Source organism: Giraffa tippelskirchi, chromosome 7 (assembly GCF_054371585.1).
Source record: "Giraffa tippelskirchi isolate mGirTip1 chromosome 7, T2T-mGirTip1v1.2.pri, whole genome shotgun sequence".
Lineage (NCBI taxonomy): Eukaryota > Metazoa > Chordata > Mammalia > Artiodactyla > Giraffidae > Giraffa > Giraffa tippelskirchi.
This window is the reverse complement of record NC_137281.1, coordinates 142,630,653-142,636,652: the sequence shown is the minus strand read 5'-3', so window position 1 is coordinate 142,636,652 and position 6,000 is coordinate 142,630,653.

Sequence of the window (6,000 nt, the reverse complement as noted above, 5' to 3'; positions counted from 1 at the left end):
CAGGAACCACATCTTAAACTTATTGAAATCGCACACCTAATTCTATGATTTGCCAATTAGCCCAGCTGAGACCCTAGAGTATCTCTCGGATCTGGGAGAATTTAAGGAGTCCTAAGCTGGTTTCCGGAGAAGGCAATGGCAACCCACTCCAGTACTCTTGCCTGGAAAATCCCATGGATGGAGAAGCCTGGTCGGCTGCAGTCCATGGGGCCGCTCTAGCTGGTTTCTCTAGAGGAGGGCATCAAATCAGTCTTGCTGTGGGGCCTACACTAAGCCTTTTCCTTCATCCTAGTCTCTTGCTCAAGTCTCTTGATCAAGTCCCTAGCAGCCTGAATCTGGGTCCCTTTTCAGGGACCGTTGTTCTATCCATTTGTTCCAGATTGGGTGCTGGGTTCCTGCTCCTGTCTGTCCTCCCAAATCCCTCCTCTCAACTGCACTCTGCAAGCATCAGTTCCTGTGAGCCCACTATCCACAGCAGCTAGCTTGGATTTCAGGCCCCCCAGACCTTTCCTCTATGTGGTTGTGCTCCACTCACGTCTCTTCCCCTTCCTGGCATTACCGGCCAGCCAGCTTCTCAGTCTGATTCTTTCTGCCAAGACCTTCTGGGAACGTCTGCCTTGCTCCAGGGCTTCTGGCTGGCCTGTGAGTCCTTTCCACTCTGCCATCAACTAAGCCATCATTCTGAAATTAAAAAAAAAAATTCACCTGTAAGTTGAAGAAAGCTTGCATATGCACGTGCAGGCACAAATATACACACACACAAATTCATATATCAGTTGAGAAGATTTCCACTACCTTTCTAAATTTATACTCTTCTTATTTGGGCATTTGTCATCACTTCTAGGTCTGCCAATGTCCAACTTGGAATTTTCTTTAAATCAAAGGGGCCCTTAGAGATTGTTTACTTCAACTCTCTTATTTTATTCCTAGTCTCTATTTTACTACCCTACGTTTATGCTTCTATTTAGAAGCCAGTGGCAGAGGACTCTGCTAATGATAACTTTAGTGAGGAATCCTCCTTGTCTGTTAGCAAACCACCACGGTGCTCGAAGACGTAGAAGGTCTCAACCTGGGAATCAGTTACCACCAAAATGTGTTTATCCGTTGCTGAGATGAGGTCATTTCCTTCTCAGCCCCAGAAAGGAGACACATATACACCGTAAAAGTACACACACACACTCTCTCCTTCTCTCTCTCTCTCTCTCTCTCTCACTCTTAATGTGATCAGCCAGCTTTCTGTCTGGAACAATCAAAATACCTCCCAGCTGGAATGACAGCATCATTTTCTTGATGCTGAAACAGGAGAGTGATAAAGCAGGTCTCAGCAGTCACAGCAGAAATGCCCTGCTTCTAAGATTCATATTTCAAAAACGGTACCGTGAGACCAAAAATGCAAAGCAGACCATGTTATGCGTTGGCAAAAACATAGTTAAAAGCAGTCAGCTCAACCATGCTTTCAAGCTCTGGAGGAAGAAACACCACTACCAATTTCCCCTCCTCACCCCGAGGTTGCCATGGACACTGGGATTTTCCCAGAGCCATTCCCTTGCTGCGCTTGATGCTGTGAGTGGGCTAAGAAAATTGCAGTATTTCCCACATAATGACCTTGCTATAGCTTTGGAGGTACCGAACCTAACATCGGCAGAGCGTGTGTGTCTCTCTCCTCGCTGCTTTGCTTGGTGAGGGAACTCTCCCCTTTACAGAAAACCCCTGGGGATTACCTCCCCACTGCAGGTTTCTAGCAGATTTTCCCCCCACTTCTTACTTTGACTTTTCTTCGAGTAAGGAGAACAATGCTGGGTTAACACTTAAAGAGCTATGTAACCATAGGACAGTGCCATTGGGAGGGAAACAGGATAGAACTCAGAAAAGATGTGCTTGAGTCCTAGGACTTCAGTCAGATCTTCGACTTCAGGATATTGCAAACCCTTCCTTAGAATGCAGACACTAATGTTAAATTGGGCTTTCCTGAGGGTTCAGACAGTAAAGAATCTGCCTGCAATGTGGAAGACCTGGGTTTGATTCCTTGATTGGGATGATCCCCTGGAGGAGGGCATGGCAACCCACTCCAGGATTCTTGCCTGGAGAATCCCCATGGACAGAGGAGCCTGGCAGGCTACAGTCCATGGGGTTGCAAAGAGCTGGACACAACTGAGTGACTAAGCACACAGCACAATGTTTAATTAACTCATGTCATCTACAGAGCCCTCGGAGTAGAAGCTGCTGCCTTCAAGTAAACATCACTCTATCTGGGGACTTATTCCTGGACACTGGTTGTGACTCAGTGAAAAACTCCAAATGATCAGTTTCTGTTTTACACTTTCAGTTTATACAACAAATTAAGAAAAGGGGCTTAGCTCAATTTGCTGGAATCTCCCCACAAGACAGTTCTTTTCTATTTTGAAACCCTGGTTGGTAAATTTTAATAGTAAAAGAGAGGCTTACATCAAATGAGCAGAAATGAGGCAGTTTATATAGTCTCAGTTTCCATGACTCTAAAAATCATTGATCAGTCAACACACAGCTCAACCAGAAAAACCAAAACCCTTTGTTACAGGCAGAATTCTAAGATGTCCCGCAGGATTTCTGGCCCCTGGTATCCTCAAGACTTCTCCTAGTTGTTGAGTCAAACACTAACCTAAGTGCTGCTGTGAAGGAATTTTGAAGGTGTTATTAAGGTCCCAAATCAGTTGACCTTAAGATAAGGAGATTATCTGGGTGATCTTGACCTAAATCTGCAACTAGAGATCAGAGGCAGAAAAAGTCTTGGAGATTTAAAGTACGGGAAAGGGAGAATCTCCATAGATGGCTTTGAAGATGGAAGAGCCAGGTGACAAGAAATGCAGCGTTTCCAGGATGGCGAGAGTGGGCCCCTGGTGACAGCCAACCAGGGCGCAGGGATCTCAGTCCTCTAGCTGTAGGACCCTAATTCTGTGACCACCTGTATGAGCACGTGCAACCCCTAGCTCCAGATGAGAACACAGCCCAGATGATAACTTGATTCAGCCTGGATAGAATCTGAGACAAGTGATGTGCTTCCAAGATGCTTGACCCACCAAAACCATGAGATAATAAATGGGAGTTGTTTAAAGGGGCTAAATTTGGGATAACTTGTTACTCAGCATGGCAAGCAAATACATACTCTGTAGATGGCATAAATGTTTCTTATCCAAGACAAAAATCCTAACTCCTCAGGAGAAGAGACTGACCCAGAAGAGACTGATAGATTGTAAATCAGATCTATCAAGTAAGTTCCTTGCTGCTCAAAGTTTGATCCGTGAACCAACAGCACACACACAGCCTGGGACCTGGTTATAAATGTAGCCTCTCAGAGCCCATCCAGATCTACTGAGTCAAAATCTTCATTTTTACAAATCCCCCATGATTCATATGGTTTCCCTGGTAGCTCAGCGGTAAAGAATCCACCTGCCAATGCTGGAGACACGGGTTTGATTCCTGGGTAGGGACGATCCCCTGGAGTAGGAAATGGCAACTCACTCCAATATTCTTGCCTGGAGAATCCCCTGGAGAGGGGAGCCTAGTGGGCTACAGTCCATAGAGTCGCAAAAGAGATTTAGCAACTAAACAACAATGTGATTCATATGCATATTAAAATGCAAGAGGCACTGCTTACCACTCTAATTCAGAGCTGGAGAACTGGAATCAGCCAAACCTGAATTCTCACCCTGGCTCAGAGTTTTACTAGCTGTGTGACCTTGGATAAGTTGATGAACCTCTCTGAGCTTCTATTAATCTATAAAGTGGAACAAATGATATTACCCGTTTCATAGTGGGTGCAGTGAGGCTTAAATAGGACAGTATGTAAAGTGCCCAGCATCTGGCATGAAGTAAGGGTTTAATAAATGTTGGTTGTTATTAGACTGAGCACTAAGAGCTGAGTGAGCTCAGTAAAGAAGGAAAACCACATCAGTTGGAAACAATGCAGGATCACTGTGGTGAATGTCCTCCTCCGAATAAATACACGGTCATGGACTTCTCAGAGGCTGCAGAAGGTTGTGACCTTGGATTTCTACCCCAGTAAGCATCCCCTGACACCAGACTGGGTCAGCGTGTCTTTCCATTTTGAAAATCATTTCTTGTAACCACCTGTGTCTCTCATCTACCCTCTTTCCTGCTCAACCTCCCCTGCCAACATTAACCTATTAACCTTGCTAGGCTCCTCCTCACTTAGCTAATGAGATCTGGCCAGAAACCATAGAGACGGTTGTCAGAACCCCTGAGCAGGTGGTATCCTTGGATATCAATGAGAGCTCACCGCAGAAAAGATAACTAGATATGCCAGCCGAAGAGCACAAGCTGGATGGCTCTTTTAGTGGAAATCTTCGGTTCTTTTATTTTTGCTGGAGGAAATGTTGAAAATGCAGGTAGCATCGCAGAGCACAGGAGCAGATGAGCACACCAGCAATTATCAGTGGCCAGGACCTAAGTGAGAGGAGTCATCTGGGATCTGCTCTGGAGAGGCCCGGCTCCCCTTCCTGGCTCCTCTGTTCTTGGCAAACCCTCCTCTCATTTGCTTTATCTTCTCAGCCTGAGCTGAAGAAATCTCTACAGTTCAATATAAATAATGAGGATGATGTTGATAATAATAACAGCTCTCATTTGTTGAGAGCTCCGAGTGCCAGGCACTTGCCCTGAATTATTTATACTTGTTATAACAACTCTGAGATAGGCATTATTATGTTCCTTTTTAGTCAAGGAAATGGAGGCTCAGAGACGTTAAGTGGCTCACCCAAGTTTACACAGCAGATAAAGAGTTGTGTTTGGATACAAACCTGGATCTGCTTATTCTGAAGCCTGTGCCATCTTCACTTTGTCTCTACAACAGAGCTGTCATCCTGATTCCTGGTCTATGCTGTCGACTCTCTGCCCGAACCCAGTATTTGGGTCTTTGATGCTTTTGCTCATGCAGCACCTGCTGTTTCTTCTCCTCCTCCTCTCCCTTCCCCTCCTCCCCCTTCCTCTTCTCTGTTTTGCTGAACTATAGTTATTTACAATATGTGTTAGTTTCACTTTTGTACAGCAAAGTGATTTGGTTATAGGAAATGGCAACCCACTCCAATGTTCTTGCCTGGAGAATCCCAGGGACGGGGGAGCCTGGTGGGCTGCCGTCTATGGGGTCACACACAGTCGGATACGACTGAAGTGACTTAGCAGCAGCAGCATACAATGTATGTATCTATATTCTTTTTCCAATTTTTTCCATTATAGTTTATTAGAAGATATTGACCATAGTTCCCTGTGCTAGATGGTAAATCCTTGTTATTTATCTATTTTATATATGATACCGTGCATCTGTTAATCCCACACTCCTAACCAATCAGCTTCTGAATTGCCTTTCTTCTGTCCTGCCCAGGGGTGTACTACTTCTGTATCTTGTCTTCTCTGCTCAGGTGCTTACCTCTCTGGCCCCTGGACCTATGCAGCACTCACCTGTTTCCTGTTGGTTCACATGGTTCTGACCCAGAGTTTCCTCATCTCACTGCTCCTAAGTGTGCTGACTGGGCCTGACCAATGTGGGGCTGGCAAGACACCCCTGTGTGCTTAGTCGCTCAGTCATCTCAGACTCTTTGTGACCCCATCGACTGCAGCCCGCCAGGCTCCTCTGTCCATGGGGATTCTCCAGGCAAGAATCCTGGAGTGGGTTGCCATGCCCTCCTGCAGGGGATCTTCCCAACCCAGGGACTGAACCCAGGTCTCCCACATTGCAGGTGGATTCTTTACCAGCTGAGCTGCCAGGAAAGCCCAGCATGACACCCCTAGACTCTGGAAACTGTCCCTCCCTCTAGACCCCATCTCTCAAGTAGGGTCTCCTATATTCTCCAGCCTGGCTCACCATTACAGAAGAGAATTTCCTGGATGTTTCAGGTGTTAAAGTAATTAAGCAAAGAGACCATTTGATAGAAGTGGCTCCAATGCCTTGGCAGCCTGTATAAGAAAACCAAAACCTAAACCAGAGTCCATGCACTCACAGCCTAGAAA